The sequence below is a fragment of the Zophobas morio genome, unplaced genomic scaffold (genome assembly GCF_036711695.1).
Source record: "Zophobas morio isolate AGI-343-1 ecotype UQ-CSIRO unplaced genomic scaffold, CSIRO_AGI_Zmor_V1 ptg000011l, whole genome shotgun sequence".
Classification (NCBI taxonomy): domain Eukaryota; kingdom Metazoa; phylum Arthropoda; class Insecta; order Coleoptera; family Tenebrionidae; genus Zophobas; species Zophobas morio.
Genome location: NW_026972116.1, coordinates 11239738 through 11260514, shown reverse-complemented (window position 1 = coordinate 11260514; position 20777 = coordinate 11239738). Strand labels below are relative to the sequence as shown.

General features: G+C 32.7%; 1 protein-coding gene and 1 long non-coding RNA gene across 4 annotated transcripts in view; one reads left to right on the top strand and one right to left on the bottom strand.

Moving 5' to 3' along the window:
• LOC135126912 (uncharacterized) overlaps window positions 1-20777 on the bottom strand; it is a 459555-nt gene that overhangs the window by 186427 nt on the left and 252351 nt on the right. The window lies entirely within an intron of this gene.
• On the top strand, window positions 14518-17241 carry LOC135126485 (uncharacterized). Its single transcript, XR_010280044.1, has 4 exons — window positions 14518-14729; window positions 14786-14989; window positions 16932-17086; window positions 17135-17241. It is a non-coding gene; the product is annotated as an uncharacterized LOC135126485 (long non-coding RNA).

Below are 20777 nucleotides of genomic sequence, written 5' to 3'. Positions count from 1 at the left end.
AAAATATATTTTCGCATTTCCCCGAGGACATGAAAATATGTTTGAGGTCGTATCCACGTTTCGAACATAAAGCATAAGTCGATATCTCTATCGATTGGAAATATAATTTATTATTATCCGGCTTTATAGAATAGCACCCGCAGTTTCTTTATCAGCCGAGACGGTGCAGTTGTTCCTTATCGGGCAACTAGCAGGCTGTCGCTCTATAAGTCTTTCTACCAACAATTTAATCTTCAGACTTACACTTTTTGCCTTAATTTAATCCCTGAAATATTGGATAACGTCACGACTGCCGAAAAACCGCCATCAATAACTATTTAAATGAGCGCATGTCGGCCGCCTTTGAAAACGAAATGTCGAGCTAATTATCCTTTGCAGGATCGTCATCGGGCAATATCGAAGAAATTGCCTTCAAAACCGCGAGCACAAGGACTTATTTTTCCTAAATCGTGACACATCAATCCAATTAGAGCTGCATCTTTTGCTGCTCCTTTTAGAGCGACTTCTTTGAAAATTGAGATTTCTTTAACTCGCACTCTCCGAATTTATGTTTGACGATATAGCCGCCCATTTCTCGTGATATATTTACAAAAAACAACGTCTTAGGCTTTCTCGTATGGGTCGGATTGTGTAAATCAAAACACCGCAATATATCTAAGTGGCAACCTGTTGACATTTATTTAAATGCGGTTTTTGTACTTTTCTTCCTCCATTAATCTCGTCATCGCGCCAATAATACGCTTTAAAAGCACAGCCGACAGGTGGGTAATTGCCTTGCAAACACCTCCACGGCATTTTTTCACCGTTGTTGCGATAAACTTAATCGATCGTCTTTCGGATTTACATTTTTTTAAATGCGCTTTAACCGCTTAGTTTTTAAAGACGAAGTGTTTTATTTTCTCTTGTTGATGTCTGATTTAAAATGAAAAGAGGTTGCATTTACAATAAATAAATGTGGCGTTTTTTGCGAATGACATGATAAGCAACAGAAGAGTTCAGCTCAATTTATAGGCATGTTAATTATAAATAAAAAGGTATGCTGATAAAATCGCGTGGAATGCATAGTTTCGGAGATAATATCTCGAACTTCACCACCAGGAAAATCAAAATACATGAATGAAAATAGAGCACAATAATCAAAATACCGATCCAATAATTTTAGTCATTTATAAAATTATTGGATGGTGTTCCTCTAATCAAAAAAAGAGCAATAAAATGTTATTCGAATAAAACAATTTGATGTACCAAAGTTTTCATACTATTATAAAATCTCACTCATTTGTATTAGGTGATGAAAAATATTTTGAAAACTTTCCTTTGCCTTTGAAGCGCAAGTACGGCATAATATATGCGTGCTGAAACTAATTTTTAGTTATTTTTACTTCCCGAGCATAAGCTAAGAAAGTACATACATATAGTAATCGAATCCATCGGGTGACTTGCCACTTTCATGGTTTCTCGACGTTTCATGACCCTGAGAGTACGAAAAAAATGCTTCTCCGTTTCCGTCTGTCTGTCGTGCATCTGTCGTCTGTGTCGGTTTTTATTGGACAGATAATCTCCGAAATGGCTAGGCCCATTTTGTATGTATGTGAGGAATATCATGCAGATGGTAAAACGGTAACTAAAAGTTAGCTGATCATCCCCACCACCAATGGGATGATGTTATCTCCAAATTTACAATAGTAATTTTTTCAAATTTTGTAAAATAAGATACTCCTGTACTTGTCGAAAAAGCTAGACTTGTATTACCTTCTAGGGCAAGGGAAGTTCTGCCGAAACAACCTTCGACCAATTTCTTGAAAATAGAACAGACTAGCGCAGTCTTTAGTTGATCTGCATAGTTTTCGCAAGCGAAAATTTTGTTTACACCTCTCCATTTTTTTAAACATTGGTTTAAGATAAATAGCGCCGTCTAGCGTCAGTCTACTAGGGTTACAATTTATAATTATTCACAAACATACAGCGCCTTCTGTTTAAATTTTTTTAATGGAACAGCCACTATATTTTTTATAGAGGTAAAAACTTTACGAAAAGAGAAAACAATCGTTAAATAAGTTTAAAAATTCGCAGGTCCACCATTTTTAAAGATGGTGAAACTTCGCGCAAAATTTTTATTAACATAAGTAAACAACTGAACTTGATTGCATAGAGTAATTAAATTTATCAACTGTTACTTTTCACCTTTTTACTTCCCGACCGTAAACGAAGAAAAGTATGTATTGTTACGAAATAAACCTATACGCCGCTCCGGTACGACTCCTATGGGTTTTCTAGCATGTGCAACAATGATGGGTGACTCATCATCGGTGACGGCGGCCGGATGGTATTGACTAAAGAAAAACTTGGAAACGGAAGTCGCGATGGGTGCTCCGGAACAAGCCTAGAATTGCTGACGGAGACCTTTCGAAAAGGACAGCAGTTTAAATGGGAACCACCGTCGGGAGCAGGCAGTGAAGTCCAGACAATGGGAGACCTAGAGTTTAGTCAAATCCATTCCAGTCGAATCGAAATTATTCTGTACATAATCGCTGTATCGAGTTAGTCGTGTAAATTAGTATACCTGAGAAATAAATTGTTGAATTTTACTCACGTCGCTCAACGTAACAGTATTGTAATGGAGTCCCTCGGACGCCTTGCTACTGTCATGTTTTCTCTACGTTCTCTACGTACCCCAAGAGTACTAAAAAAATGGTCTGCCGTTTCCATCTGTCTGTGGTTTTTATTTCCGAAACTACTGAACCGATTGTTCTCAAATTGTGTGCATATATTTTGAATATCATGTAGATGGTAAAACATTAACCAAAATTTGGCTAGTGTTAGCCAACAATTTTATGACATCCGCTCACTATATGGCGTTATTAGCATTATCTACACTTTATAAAATAATATACCCCTGTACTTGAGGTTGCTCAATGGACAGATTACACAAACAACCATTAGCCCAGAATTGGTGCAATGGTAGAGTCCTACTTTTGCAGTTAGAGGTCCAAGGTTCATGGGCAATACCAATAACAGCTCGCTCAAAATTATATTAGGTTTGTTTTGCGCCAGTGTTGCTTAATTAATAAATTAGTCCCCTCGTCCACTTTGAGGAGATACAATCAATCAAATTTTATTTTCTTTTAACGCATATGCTTGTTATCGAAACGTGCAATAGTCGAATTCCTTTGAAGTATAAACATAGACAGTCGAATTTACGTATATACTGAGACACTGAGAAACCGTGGTTTACCGTTTTATAGGAAAAGATAACCAAAGTGTTCTAAAAAAATACATACATACATACAACATCAACATGGCTTTATGAGGGAAAATCTTCTCTATCAAATCTACTGACATATTGTACGTTTCTTAATGAGTCTTTTCAGGGTAAAGTGCAAGTTGATTCTATTTATACGGATTTCGCTAAGGCATTCGATATGTTAATCATAGCATCTTAATTTCAAAACTGAGTCATCTGGGTTTTCGACATGATACTATTAAATGGTTGCATTCTTTCTTATCTGGTAGATGTCAGCAAGTTAGAATTGGTAATTTTAAATCTCAATCTTTCAACGTTACTTCGGGGGTACCGCAAGGGTCACATTGTCGACCGATTCTTTTTTTGCTTTTTATCAATGATCTGCAATATTGTTTCAAATCTTCAAATTTTTTGCAATTCGCTGATGATCTAAAAATTTATAAGTGTATACATTCCGTGGAAGACACGTATGCATTACAGTCAGACCTGGACAGGTTATAGGAATGGTGTCTTGGCAATCAGTTATTTTTGAATACTAGCAAATGTTACTCAATATTGTTCGCAAATTTAAAATGTTCTCTAGCACATACATATAATATAGACGGCATTTCATTAAAAATAGTTGGTGAGGTAAAAGATCTTGGAGTCATCTTTGACACTAAGTTAACCTTTAAGAATCATTATAATTATATTTTTAAAAAAGCTATGAGCATGTGGGGTTTTGTGTGGCGCCACTGTCACATGCTATCAACAAATTCTTTAAGGATTCTCTATTGTTCTTTGCTACGATCAAAAGTTGGAATATTGTTCTTCGGTCTGGCACCCTTACTATAAGTCTGATATTGATCTTTTAGAAAGGGTCCAGAAGAAATTTCTTGGCTGTATTGAATTTAAACTACGGTTGACTCACCAAGCGGGAAATTATGAAATAGTTAGAGAAATTATGAATTTACCGCCTTTAGATCTTAGGAGAACTTTAGCAGACGGGTGCGTTTTGCACGGAATTATAAATTTTTATATAAACTGTCCGTACCTTTTATCAAAATTGTCATTTTATGTGCCTCAAATCTATGTATGCGTAACACGTACTTACAAAATATTTAGGATTTCTTCATCAAAAACAAATTTGTCTATTAATAATCCGATTAAAAGATTTAGGGAGTTAGGAAACAGGTTAGCTTCTATAAGATCATTTGATTTATTCATAGAGTCAAAAATTTTATTTAGGAAACATTTTTTATTAATCTTAAATAGTGGATAGTTAATATTCTATAGTTACAATTTAAAAGTGGGTATTTATATAACGTTAATGTTTTTAGTTAGGATTAGAATGTTTGTATCAGTTTCTGCAATTTAATGTAATTCTTATTGTAAAAGTGGAGAATTCCGTAAATAAATAAACAAACAAACATACACTGCCGAGCATTGAAATCGGGCCACTATTCACACCTGACTTTGAATAAAATTTTCCACTGAACTATATTACACTTAAAGAAACTAAAAAAGCCATTAGAAAGACCAGAGGTTTGTCTTTAATACAGAGTTACGAAAAACTTCATGAAATTGTTTTGCAATATTCTTTTTTGGGCAAAAAAGAAAATTGTTCAATAACGAATTATTTTATGTTTTTATGTTTAAAGAAGAAAATGATGTTAATATTCGGTGTTGCCACCCCTAGCTCTAATAACCGCTCGCATTCGTCCATTCATAGACTCAATTAATGTGACGACAACTTCTTGCGGGATATAAACCCATTCTTCTTCAATGGCTATTCTGAGCTCTTGGAATGACCCAGGAGCCGGGATCCTATCTCTGATTCTTCGTTGAAGTTCATCCCACAGATGTTCTATAGAATTCATATAGGGGCTACGTGCTGGCCAATCTAAATACGCTATACGCTATATTTGAATAGTGGCCCGATTTTAATGCTCGCAAGTTTATATTTCTTGATATGACCATTTTTGTTTTACATTAAAATTAATATTGACCTCTCCTCTAATTTAAAATATAATCTATGTATTCCGTACAAGCTAGGGTACATTCGAAATTGTGTCAATTGTTTTTGAATTATATTCTGAACTGTGGTCAACATGTAACACTTTGAACCCTTTGACATTTAACGTTTAATGTCTCCAACAGTTTGAATGGAGAACATCGAATGTTACCATAGTCAAATTGATTACAAATTTACCATGCTTACGACAAATTTAAAACGTCTGTAAGATTTCAAAATATTCGGTGTTGGAATATTCAAAATTATATTGCCAAATATTGTTATTAAGTAGACTTTTGATTTTTGTTTTCCAAAAATTTGCATGTCTCAAATAAAAACTCAACACAGACTTATATACTACACGTGTAGGACTATGTTACTTTGTAGAGTTTAGAACCCATTTACTATGTATAACTTTGAGGTGACGTCATCACATTGGCTGTGGGTATGATAAGCAAAGTTTGGTTAGCGTTTTACCATGTACAATTCTACATGAAGTGCATAATACACATATAAAAATTTATAGCCGTCAGTCCGGTAGTTTAGACAATGGTGGACAGACAGACAGACAAACATCGTGAAAATATGAAAGTAGCCAGTCGCCCGACGGACTCGATTACAATTTACAATACGTCCATAGCTCGGGAAGTAAAAATATCTATTAGGGAACAAAATTAGTCGACAAAATATCTATCAACATGAATTAAACGGACAACTGCAATCACAAGACATCAAGAAGAAACTGGAATAACCTTTCCCCGTGGGATAACTTCCAGGCAGATTCAGGTGTGGCAGTCCTAAACAGATTCGAGGTTAAAACACCATTCAAGGAAAGAATCGAGCAAACGGGTGAAAGAAAATATTAGTAAAGGCTATAAACAGAGTCACAATTACGCCTGGTAAATACTTATGCGGAAAAAGAAAAATCTAGCGATAAATCAGTCATTATTGTTTTATAGGTTATATCGTTAACGAGAAGTTATGATGGTTGGATTGAATGAGAAATACACAAGCCCATGGTTGACATTTACGAACCAGTTGGCGTACATGAAAAGCGAAATAAACAATTATGTCAGCAGTCAATCCTACTATTATACAGCAGAAATATGAATTAAATGTTGAATTTTCAACCCATGACGATCTTCTAGATTTGTATTTTTTTAGACAAGCGGAACTTATATATCAAAGGACTAAGATGTTTCATATTACAGCACACATTCAAAGAAACCACTAGACTAAATTATAACAAACCCTCCAGTCACAACCTACCTTAACTGTAAAGAAAACTGATAAAAATTAAATTTTAAGTGTGTTGTAATAATGCCTGTTACTAACTAAAACTGAGTGCAATATGTTATTTTGTAACATTTAAATAGCATTTACCATGCAAAATTTTGAGGTGACGTCATTGCCGGGGGTTATGATCAGAATAAATTTTGGTTAGTGTTTTACGGTGTAATATCGACACAAACGAAAGACAGATACACGGAAACAATACCCTTTTTTTTCAGACTCTAGAGGTCACGAAACGTCCAGAAAACCATTCGCTCGATAAACCCTATTACAATACTTCCTTAGCTTACACTCGGGAAGTGAAAAGTGAAAACAAAATCCCTGCAAATTCCCTATATTAAAAATGAACAGGAGATTACATATAAATTTACATTTTTTTGTATGTGTACGGCGAAAACAACAACGAAGCGGATTACCTCATGCCTATTTCAATTGGAGAAATAAATTCAACGTTTCATTATCCTAGACTTCCCCATACGAACAGTCTGTAATTTCTTTGAAAATGAACGAGAATAAGGAGTATTAAATTTCTGCGGAAAAATGTTCGTGGCCATTAAGTCGGGTCAGAGCTTAACTTAACACCTAGATGCATCTGACGTGTCGTTGCCGTCGGTAAAGCTCAGCAGTGATACGCCTGCATCACTTATTACCTTAATGCTTCAATAAAAGAAACTGGGATTTCCTCATTGATCTCTGCTTTAAATCCCGCTTCCAACGATTTATATCCCGACCGGCCAATGCCTTTCCGGTGGCACTTTTTTTGTCGAAACAAAATAAATTAAATTCCCGTGCATTCAGACTCATTTTTCAAAGTGAAACGTCGTCTTTCCTTCTTATCGTTGGTCTTTAAGACATAAAGTACATAATTGTGAAATATGGACCGCGCGTGTTATAAAATCAAGATGGGGGGTCGCTTGGCGGTGTAAAATCCGTCATGTACCACCCCGTGAGCCCCAAGAAGTGCATTCACGGTCACAACGACGACTTAACAATTAACAGTTGTCACGGGTTTAATTAAACCTGACAGGCATTAATTGAATGTGGGTCTCAGTTGGATTTAACGCTATCTAGGTTCTTTGTAGTTTTATTAATATCGCGACGGATAATAATGAATGTGTGTTGAATAGAAATTCAATAAATCATCCCCTTTGGAGACCTTTGCCTATTAGATATATCAATCTTCCTTACAATTCGACTTATTTAGTATCAATCAATCAAACTGTTAAAAGCCAGTTTAAAAATTTGTAGCGACATGAATCATCGTGATATGTGCTTGTGTACAAAGCGGGCGGAAATCAACTTTCGTGTTTTCTTAACTTCGTAATGAATCCCTAACCAAAAAGTTAGCCCAGTAATTTGCAAAAGTTGTTGTACACCCTCAAAAATCAACTTAATTTGTTCGCAACTCGGAGCTGAGTTATTTAAAGCATCTTGCGCCAAATACATCGACAAGCTCGCCAATAAAAACGGTATTAATATAAATATCCTTTCCGATTTAATAAAACTTCTCAAACTAGTTCGCAAAGAACGTGGCGGCGAAGCCAAACAAGAATGCCGCACAATATATTATCTAGGACTTAGACGTCTGCAATATCACGATTGCAGATGCAAGACTAAACAGCGGTGTCGGGCATAAACAAGTATTGGTGCATTCATCCCGACTCTGGACGTAAGTTTTCGCAAAGTAAATGTTGTGGCGGAGAGAGAAAAGCTCAAAGTTTCGTAAAAAGAATGCACGAATTTTAAAAGAGTGGTGAGTTGGATGCAAATTTCCGTATTCTTTAACTGAGAATATTTGGTCGAGAAAGTTGTAGTGGTTAGTGGATGTGAACATCAAACTGTGGTGGTGAATATTTTAGGAGTTTGAAACGACTCCCCTGAAAGAAGTATTTCAAAACTAATCAGGAATATTGCGGCCTCTACAACAAAACTTTTCATTTACCGAAAAGAAAAGGGTTTATTGTCTTTACGTGGCAGCAAAATTAAAACTGAAAAAGTGTTACGCTACACAACTTTTTTAACTTGTACTTGCTTATCTAATCTTGCTATTTTTATTTATATTATTACTATTATTATTACTGAACCCTCCACTCCACTTGTCACTTACAGCGTGGTCTTCCATTTTCATCTAATGTCTCGAATTTCAAGCTGTTTGAGGTTGTTGCTAAGTTAACAGTTTATCTTAGAAAATCTGCAACTAACGCCTTTTAAAACTTGGTAGCTTTACTGGGTTGTATGAATAAACTTTAGTAAATGCTTTTACTTTAATTAGAAAAAGATCGAAACGTACACAGTGTGGCAAAAGTATGGAACACGTGTTTTGATCAACTGATTTTTACTTGTCGAACGTAAGCTAAGGAAGTATTGCAATCGACTCCTTGCTCTTGTGTTTCTCGTTTCCGTTTGTCTGTCTGTCGTTCTGTCTGTCTGCCGTCTCTTCGGATTTTTATTAGATAGATAATCTTCGAAACTACTGGATCGATTGTTGTCAAATTTTGTATGTATATTAGGACTAGCATTCAGACGGTAAAACACCAACCAAAAATTGGCTGATCATCCCCACCTTCAATTTGATAACGTCAACTACAAAATTAACCATAGTAAATCAGTTTTTATTTTTATAAAATGAGAATTCTGCACTTGCGGTGTATGATTCCGTATTGCGTTTTCACGCCAGACATTCAGATTGTTGAAAAAAAAAAAAATCAAAATTGTATAACAACATTTTGCAATCTAACTTTGAAACTACAAAACCGAGCACTCTGAAATCTTGCAAACGTTTTAAAGTTGTCCTAAGCATGGTGAATCGTTAATAAAAATGTATTCGTACATCACTTTCCAAATAATAATTGATGACGTCACCTCAAAATTTTACTGAATAAATCCTTTAAATATATAAATATGACTCTATAATTGGTTTATCATAGGACTCATATACTATGTACTCATAGATTTTAGAATTACTTATACAGGGTAACTCAAAAAAATCAATGAATGAGGCAGTTTATTGTATTGATTAAATCAAGAACGACTCACTCCATTTTCCCAAAAATTGGGGAGGACAGTATTGTTATTATTAGTTTTACATTGCACCTGTTCAAGTTGATATGCGTGTCCTTGTAAATATGTTGTCATCACAAAACTTTGTAATGGAAAAACTCACTTGAAACTCACACACAGCAGGCTTCTTTACATTGACTTTAATATTACCAACGTACCCAGTAAACACAGTTGTGATGTTAACGTGTCAGGTACGTACTCACAAAAGAACAATAAGTACATCGCATGATTATGTCTTAACGATATACCTGGAACGTAAGCTATATAACATCACAATGGAGTACTCATGCTATGTAACAAACACGTAATGTTGACTACATTTCCTAGATATCTCATTATTATGTCGCAGCGATATAGCTTGCATATAAGCATTTAAACATCACACTGTGGTACTCCTGTTATGTAACTAACACCTAATGTTAACTGCATTTACTAGATATCTCATTATTGTGTCGCTGCGATATAGTTGGCAGGTAAGCCTTGTAACATCACAATGGAGTACTACGGTTATGTAACCAATAAGTAATGTTAACTGTAGTTACTAGATATCTGATTAATATATATATATACATGCTTCGGAATGTTATTAGTTAATTATGCGTGTGTTTGTTTTTCAGTTGATTTTACAAAATGGCATGTTAAATCGAAAATTAACGTTTCTGACAGGGCCACAGCAAAAAACATTTAAAAACATACATATCGAGTATTATATAGCTCTATTTTATATTTATTATTTACGTTTGTGTTGCAAGTAAATAGTATATTCATAACAAAAGATGCTGAGTCTTAAAAAAAGAAATTTCTTCCCTGTCTTAAATCTTGCACAAGCGAGATGACGCCAATAGTGAGTTGCTCTTAATTTTTTTTTTCATATTATATTTCCTGTAATTATATTTATTTATAATTTTATTTTTATAAGTGCATAACGACCTGCGCTTTATAAAACAGAACAAAAGACTTAATGCACATAGTTTATGATCAGAATTAAAAAATGTCCCATCTAACAGGTAATACGAATTAAGACTAGTAATGAGACATTATTTTTTAACCTCTGCCTATGCGTCACTGCCAAAAAGGAACAATTATACATATACAGAATTTTGAAATGACCTCGAAAAATAAAATGATATATTTCATTATTTTATTAATTCTAATGCAAAATATGTTGATCGGCAACAAAAGCAACAAAAAGAAAAAAATCGAAATTAAAAACCAATCTATTTCAAGGTCAGCGATATCGTTCTTAAATAAAAATGAATTAAACAATTTCTTCACTTTGATCGTAAGGAAAATAAATAATAATTTGAATACAAAACAATAATTGATCATTGAGTTTTGTGTATTGACTTTCGCACTCAGTTATAGGTATATCTGTTTAACATTAAATTTTCAAAAGTTTAGATTTTTCCAATGTAATCTTGGGCTCTAAAATAAACTGGTAATGTATAATGTATAATTATAATTGAGTATTTTTGTGGTTGATCTTTAAATTATTATTTATTCAAAAAATTCACTTAATTTCATATCCAATATGTAACTAACTGAAAACTGATAATAAAGCAGCAGATATGACGAAATAGTGTAGACTTTTTTTAATGTCGGTAATAGAGTGTATAATAATGTATAATAACTAGAGAGCGGAAAATATGCAGCAAAATTTTGGGAAATATGATCATATGACATGCATCAAATTTATGCAAATATGCAATAACTTTCTTAATATATGCAGAGATATGCAGTTGCACATGCTCAAAAAATTAAAAAAAGCGTAATAACCGAACTAAATTTATTTACAAATTGCAAAAACACCTTAACTTTTATTACAAAAAATACATAAATCACATTGCAAAGTGTTTAATTAGATCTCACTGACAAATAAATGACATTTTTAAGATAATATTCTTATACTCAAAAATAAATATAGGTAAACAGAACGAATTAAAAAATAGTAGTAATCGACTATTTAATTACTATTTTGGTAACAATTTATTTTTAAATATTTTTCGAAATATTCTAACAAAAATTTTTCCGGTGATTCTAAAGTATGTATTTGTAAATAAAAAAACTGCGTACTGCGTCCACAGATGTAAAAATACTTATCGGATTAGAGCAGGCACAACAAAACACAATTCCTTCTTGAAGAATAAGTTCAGGAAAAGGTTTAATTCATAAATTAATTTGAGTTATCTACATATTGACACACATCTCTATCGCTTTAAATACTTAAATGCAAACTCACGATGAAAAATAATAGGATAACGTCCCTTCGACCACCATAAAACATACCATTAATACACTTAAGTAACGAACAAAAATATTGAAATGAACGGTATTTCCAAAAGTAATTAGGACCCGAATTTACCTGGAAGGATGGCTTAACACCCAGTGGTTCCTCCAAACTACCATAAAACCCAAACCCAGTTATTTGAAGCTCAGGACAATATTTGCAATATGATTCATGAAGTTTCGTTTTTCTAGAAAAATGCCGATCGAATGGCATTTTTTTTTCAAAGTAGCACAAAAATTGATAAAAATGCAAAATATGCACCCGGTATGTGAAATATGCAGCAGAAGGCAAATATATGCAAATATGCAATTTTTTATAGCTGCATTCATTTTTAATTAGCATGATTAGTTCACATATTAAATATCAAGACTTATATGCAAAAAATAACGGATATGCAAATTTCATAAAATCCGCTCTCTAATAATAACCAATACCTGCGCCTAAATTAAGGAAAATTTCCAACTGCACAATCGCAATAATCCCCCTTGTGTTCTTAATAGTACTTTTACACCTCTCCCCCTTCCCCCCCATTAAAGTGCAGTATGATTTTGTCGATTTTGTGAGAATACCTACAACATTAATAATAAATAAATAATAGCAAAACGCAAATTCAAAATAAATATATTGTAAAGTTATAAACAAAAATCTAAAAAAGGCATAATACCGACACGATTAATACATACATATATCACTATTTAAAGGTACATCACAAAAGTGTGTGTGTTGTCTTCCCAAAACAGAAGACTAAAATAATTAATTAAGCCACAATCGAAAAAAATGTTCTGAATTTTATTATTATAATTCTTATTTTGTCATTTTTAAATAAAGACTTGCGTATTCTCATATTTTTAAGAAAATGGGGTGACACGTTCTTAATTGGATCAATAAAAAATTTGTGATGACGCCAATAATAATGTAAATAATACTTGTCATAGCACAAAAGAAAATTAGAAACAGCGCATTACCAATGCAAGAAAAAACCAAAGTGATAAGAGCTGTGAAGGCAGTACGACTCCGCAAGTACGACTGATAAAATTTTTGTTGTGCAATTTTTCGAAATCACTGAGACAAGTGTTATTGTTAAGCAGGTACGTGACAGAGCGAAAATAGCACATCTGGGGTTTCTTGAGGTTCCAACTTGACAAATAAAATCATAAAAATTCCTCGATTCTTTTCGGTGAAGGGATGAACCGGCGTCAGTAATAGTAACTTACGCTCGGGAAGTAAAAATGTTAATAATGTGAAAAAGTTACTGCACAAATTGCAATTTCCAGCTGCACAAATGCATTTTTGAACTGCACAAAATGTGTAGAAGTGCACATTAATTTAGGCCCTGCCCAATACATCCGGTATGTTTCTGTTGTTGTCTTCGTTCGACACCACTGTATTTACAGTATTTAAGCAGGTATACGTTTCCGCCCCTAAAATCCCACGTACGGCATCTTTTGCCCAAGTAAATACAGCACCTGGAATGAAGACAGAAACAGAAATAGTTTTACAACACCTTATCAAAATTTAAAAAAACCACTATGGTATTATTTGAAATTTATTGTTAAAGATTGTGTGGTCAATTAGATGTGGGTCGTCGTATTCTTTAAAAAGTGACCTTCGTCAGTGAGTTCGTAATGCTTAATTAATAATTATATTCAGAGCGAAAAATACAACGGCTTTATTAGAAATACACCAAAGACAAGTTTTTTCATTGTAATAATTTCTAAGAATTATTTCTGTAAACTTGTTCACTTGAAATGTTATTTTGTAAGTACCTGCTTGGCAAATTATAAATAGAACATCTGTAAGGTGACCAGATTTCAAAAGTCCGAAACCGGAACATTAGTTTCCATTTCCATCGTAATCTGATATATAACTGCTTTGAAAATTTTTAGTTGTAATATACTAACAGTACTGACATCTGCTGACATTTAAAACAGTGCAGTGCTGACAACCGTATCGATACAAGTTTTGTTCCCAATTTTTCACAAAATAAAATTACTATTAGTGATTTATCCGAGGATTTATCTTTATTCTTATCAGATTTATAGAAATCGGAACATTCACGGAACGAATGTTTTAATCGGAACATTTATTGGACGAAATTTGAAATCGGAATTATTAGAGTATTGAAATCGGTACAGTTCCGATCAAATCGGAACGTTTGGTCACCTTAAACATCTGGGGTTAATATAGGGAAGACCCAACGACACAAACAAAGCCATAAAAATTCTTTGCCCATTGTCCCTGAAACGGGACAAGGTTTTGAAGAGTTCATTCGTCGAATTTTGATTTTATAACGACGTTTATAAAGCGATGATGGGTAGCAAAAAAACTAGAGAGTGGTTAATTTTGATTTTATTAAATTTATTTTATCTAGTGAAAAAATAACGCTCAACTTCTGCATTTACTATCCACCAGATGTTTGGGGGATGCAGTCGGACCTTTGTTGGTTTGGTTTGTCTATGAGTCGGACGATCCCTTTTTTCCGTATTTATGGTTATTGCACTTCAGACTCACAGTGAAGCTGTCGAATTCCATTTGGCCATTTGGTTCACAACCACCGAACCTTTCTCGTGACTCCGTAAATCACTTCATTTTTAATGCAGTTTTGTGAAAATTGTGCCATTCAGTGTGGATTAAATTTACACTAGGTAAGTTAATATAATTCTAATGAAGTAATCATTTTAATTTTTACATGCTTCTGTTGTTTTTGATAACTGTACGTAAATAACAACAACAGTTTTTTCAGACAAGCTGGAAATACCACCATTAATCACTGAAGATACTCCCGCTGATTTTGAAGAACTTACGGTGATTGTTTTTGAAAGTGAGGCGCTTTGCCATAACATGTTGCAAAGGTATGTTACTGCAATTTTTTATGAACTAGGTGCTAATGAACATAATTTTACTCTAGACTTGAAACAAATACAAAAAATATGTGCGAAACAAAAGAAATTCTAAAGGAAACGAGTGAACAAATCTCCAATATGAAAACGTCATCAAATGTGACAAATCAAAAAGAAAACAGTAATAGAAGATATGCCGCCAAGACCACAGGTAAACAAATTTTGAGGAATTAGAAGATTATCTCTGCCTACTACAACAAGCAGGCTTCTTTGTAAGTTAAAAAAATACAATTAGTCCAGTCAAATTAGCGATCAACCTCGAAATGAGAGATAATAAGCTGAATTTTCGTATATACCTTCATTTTAGCGTTCTAAAAGTTGTCTCAAAAGTCTCATAAAATCTCGTGTCTGCGTCGTAAGTTATTCAAGGTCAAAGGTCAAGAAAAACATTATTTTGCGATTATCTCGGATTCTATTGCTCTAATGATGTTAACACCTATTATCATAATTGTAGAGCACAAATTTGGGACAAATTTTATTTGAAACATTTTTTGATACACTTAATCGTTTTTGAGATAGCGGGCAGTGGGCGCGCAGCGTTCATCCATACATACTGTAATGCAATCAACCGTGAAAATATCTGTGAATACTACCTTGAATTTTGAAAAATTTGTATTATTTATCAGTTAATACATTGCATTTAATAACATTTTGCATATTTGCAATACATTTATTTAATGATACTTACCTACTTTGTGTAATTAAAAACTCTTTAAATGACATATTTATTGTAGGTATATCTTAGGTTAGATTATTATATATCTTAAAGTTATATTAATTTTTTCAAAGTAAATTTTAAGGAAGTAAAACGAGTTCATATATTTTAATTTTATCTTTATTCAGCAGCTGGACATTTCTTACGATTCATCTTGCAGTGAAAATCTATAAATTTTTAATAATTTAAAGAACAAAAGTATCAATTTTCTTCTTCTTCACCGTCATCTTCTGGACGTTCGGGAATTTCTGTTTCATCGTCGTCATCTTCGGTGCCCTGAATTGTTGTTTCCAGACCTTCCCGTTATAATCATGATAAGAAAATAAGTATTTAAAAACTTGCACATTTTAAAGATACAAATAAATTGAGATATACAATAAATATTTCATTAAATGAGTTTTTAATTACACAAAATAGTTAAGTATTATTCTATGAATATATTGAAAATATGTAAAATGTTATTAAATACAATGTATTAATTGATTAATAATACAAATTATTCAAAATTCAAGGTAGTATTGACAGATATTCACGGTTGATTGCATTACAGTACGTATGGACGAGCGCTGCGCGCTCACTGTGCTCTATCTCCAAAACGATTGAGCGCATGAAAAAATATTTCAAATAAAATTTGTCCCAAATTTTGTGCTCTACAATTATGATAATAATTGTTAACATCATTGGAGCAATAGAAACTGAGATAATTGCAAAAAACTGTTTTTCTTGACCTTTGACCTTGAATAACTTACGACGCAGACACGAGATTTTATTAGACTTTTGAGACAACTTTTAGAACGCCAAAATTAAGGCGTATACAAAAATTCAGCTTATTGTCTCTCATTCTGAGGTTGATCCCTTTTTTATGCTAAAATGACTGGACTAAATATATTTATATGTACTTACATATAACATAATTTTGGATATTATATACAGGTAGATGCCTGTAATACTATAACACTTTTTAGGAACCTACTAAACATGACACATTTCGCTTAACACGTTACATACATATTGGGTTGCAGAAAAGTCTTATAGTGAAGCACCCTGTATGTTATACATACGCGGTGACTTCCAAATAGATTCGGAAAAAAAAATCCTTTAATTGTCACACGGATTCAAAGTAATTAAATTGCTGCTCCAGTTTCAAGAAACAAATACGGAACAACTTGTTAAATGTAAATGATGCGGCAATGATTTATTCAGTTTCCATTGTGACTAAATTTTTTTCTTTATTTTTGCTGTGTGTTGCTTAGATGAAAACAAATGACACTGACTGAGGTGTGGATCTTGATATTTTTCCCCTGAATTAGGACTAGATAAAAGAAATTACTTAAAATTTTCTCTACTTCGTGATCTTGTGGTTTTATTTTCCGAACTTAAATATTTCAGAGTTACTCGATATATACACATAAAAATATTTTCTTCTTTTCTTATTTCAGGAACTGCTATTGTCCCAGATAGGTGGTAATGGGAAAAAGAACAATGTGGAGCGTATATTAAAAAAAAAAAAAAATTCAGCGAATTTGCTGTAGCTTGTTTGTTCGGTAGGAAAATTCCAAAATGGTTGGGACAAAAACAATGAATATTATGAAAGGTATTTTTTTTGCAATAAATATAATTATTACAATTTTTATTTTTGAAGAAATTACAATGAAGACCCATTCCGCAATAGAAAAAGAAGTAGAACAACGCTGCTCAGAGTGGCTACGACATTCTAGTCAACGCCTGAAGAAAGAAAAAACAACGACAGTTTATAGTTTCTGTGTCTTTTTTTAAGTGTAAATTATATTGTATTATTTTCGAATTAGGAAATCATATATATATATTTATTTATATTATGAATTTATATTAATTTTTGTATTTTATTACTCATTACATATTATATTTTTTCAAACATTGAATAAAATAATAATTTACTGTAAGCTCTAAATTTTACTCTCCATATCCATATCCCTAAATGGTAACTAGACTTTCTGAAATGCCTATTCATATCGCATAGATCATGTTAATAAAATATACTGAGAGTCATATGTTTACGATGTTGCGATATATACGTAACGTCTATGTCCATTTAATATGTTATATTGGCGTTTAAAATAAAACGTAACAGATACATAAAAATATAGAGAATCTAGAGACATACTAACACAACGTTATGATGATGTACCGCGAGCACGTCTCTAGTCTGAAACGATGTGGATGTCACCAGTATGTTACAAGCATGGGTCACTGTTGATTACATTACATAGCACAGGGAAAGCAAATGTACGCAGTTTGGGATGTAACAGCTAACAAGATCGTAGACAGAGTTAAGTGGCATTAACATCGCTAAAACGTAACTGTGTTTACTGGGTATCTTTATTTTAACTTAAATCAAATCTTATAATTTTTAGAGAAATCTGAATTTATTCATCTTCGAGCAATTTCTTGATATCACAATTTTTGTTTTTTTCATTTTTTTTCAATGTTTCTTTTAGTTTGATAATTTTTGTTTACTCAATTCTGGGATTTTTCAAATCCTCCACTTTCCAATTTTTTAAATGTTCGATTTTGCAATTTTTGGATTTCTCAATTATCCAATTTCCGATTTCTTTAATTTTCAATATTTCTATTTTACAATATTTGATATAATAAATGAGATAGTGTTTTGAACTTATTTATTAATCTGTATGCTACATATGTTTCGGCACTTTAATTGGTGAGTACCATCATCAGACCAAGTTGTTACGCATGTTTGTGTACATATTTGCTGTGGATGTTGTTTTTGAGGTAATGTAAATTTTTAAGTTTCCCAATTTTTAATACATATTTCTATTCAATTTTTCGTTCTTTCAAATTTCCAATGTTTTCATTTTTGATTTTTCAATTTTACAATTTTTCCATTTTTCCATTTTATGATTCAAGACGTTGGACAATCGGAAAAAATTGAAAAATCTAAAAACCGAAAAACAGGAAAAATTACAAAATTCGAAAAACTGGAAAATCTAAAATTGCAAATCGAAGAACTTGAAGATAAGAAATTTGAAAAATTGAAAAACTAAAAATTATGAAAATGAATAGAAAAATTGGAAAGAAAAAATGAATCGAATCGAAAAATCAGAAAATCTAAAACTTTTGAAATCGAATGAACCATCAAAATTGTAAAGTCGAAAAACTGTAACACTGAAAGATCGAAAAATTGAAAAATTAAAAATCGAGGAATTGTAAAATCCAATAAATGAAGATGTTTTAAAATCCAGTAATTGAAAAATGGAAAAATTGTAAAATATACACTAATATTTTATTGGATATGTACCTATTTAAAGTGAAAACTAGAATAATTGCAAATCAGAAACAGAGGAAGCGAAAAATTGAAAAATCGAGAAATTGCAAAATCTAAAATTGGAAAAGCGAAAAATTAAAAACTAATTGAAAGTCGAAAAATCCAAAAATTAATTGAAAACTGAAAAATTGAAAAATCCAAAAATTGAAAAATTTCACATTCAAGAAAATATTGAAAATGGAAAAACAAAAATTTATAAAATCGGAACACCGAAAAAAGGAAAAATTGTAAATAGAAGAATTGAAACATTCAAAAGTTGGACAATTGAAAAACTGCAAATACTGAAAGCTCGAACAATGGCAAATCGAAAAATTGAAGAAAAAAAAATGAAGAACTGAAAAATTCAGGTCAAAAAAGCTGCACTTTAGGGGCGAGGAAAGTTCTGTCAAAATTATTTTCAACCATTTTTTTTATAGTAGCGAAATTACAAATAAAAACTCGTGCAGTTGGTCATTACCTTAAAATTATTAATACCAGTGTTCCAAAAAAGTTTACAATAAATCAAGTGAGTTTTAAAGCTGACGAAGCTCAGTCTACAACATTTATCTTCCACCCTGATCCATACCCAAACGAAATAAAAATAAATTCAAATTAAATTACAGCTTAGCTTATAGGTGTTAACTTTTTTCGGTTCAAGCTGGAAGTAAATTAATCTAGAATATTTATTTGAGATGATTTCTAAAAACATAATATAACTTTCCTCTGGTAAAGAACATAATTCACATCTCATACGATTTTTGGGATATAAATATAACTCAACTAATATAAAAGCAGAATAATGTTTTAACCATAAAACAGAGTTTCTGCACTCACGCCGTACAGTTAAGCAGAGTCTAGAATTCCAAATCTGGGCTTTAAAATTTGTATAATAAACAGCTAACGTCAGTGCAATAAAACTTCTAGTAAAACAGCAAATATGGCTTTCATGTGACGCGTTAATAGCGCTCGAGTGTCGTCAAGCATAGATGGTGTGGTCCAAAAAATTAATTTTAAACTTGATCAATTCTATGAAAAACCATCAAAAATCGTCCCATTGTTAAGAAAGTGATTGACGTTAAACTCAATATAAATCACAGCGGATGTGATGGGGTCCTTTGTTGTTGTAATAACATGAGGTTATCTATCCCGCTTTGCAAATATAAATGTGATTATTTGCGTCATGTAGTGGAATATCTAACCCTAGCAATTATAAATAGCCTTTGGCTGTGTATTAAAATGAACCATCCATCGCTTTGTAGATGGACGACATGTTTGCAGAAGCCTCAGGGCGAGTATTCAACCGTTAACCACTTGTTATGATCTCATTGCAAAGATTTCATTAACTGCACCATTTATTGTAAAAAGTACGAAATTCACACCTATTTCAGTTCTCCGGATTCTTCTCCGCTCAGAATCACATTAGATCGCTTTAAAACAGGCGAAACGAAAAAGCCCTAATATTGTAAGCACAGTCCTCGCTGATGAACAAAAGAAGCTTTGCTTCGTAAGCATCTTAGTTAAAATGGGTTGTTAGAAAATAATTTTACTTGCAAATTTCGGTTCACAAAGGCCGATAATCCATCTTTTGTGGACTATTTATATGGATTTATAGCGTGGCATCGCGAGGGACTTTAAAAGGCAAGTAAGTGGATTCTTCCTTTGAAAGGAACATGGTCAGAGTTTAATACAGGATATTTTCCGCATGAGTCAACAGAACTCAGTTCTGCAACCCATTTTATTTTCGTCATTAATTTCCCAGTTGAAGAAAATATTACTGAACGTCCCTACAAGGCTGAAATCATTATTGCAGGAGCGGTGCATAAATCGATAAGACGACTGGGATTTTAGGTGAGAGGGAAAATTAACTCGATTTGCGTCCCCTCGATGTCCTTGTGTTGACCTAAAGTACGCCCTGATACCCGTCAAGAGGGGCTGCATGACAATATTAGGCGCAAAAAAATCATTAGAGAAAAGACAACAATTC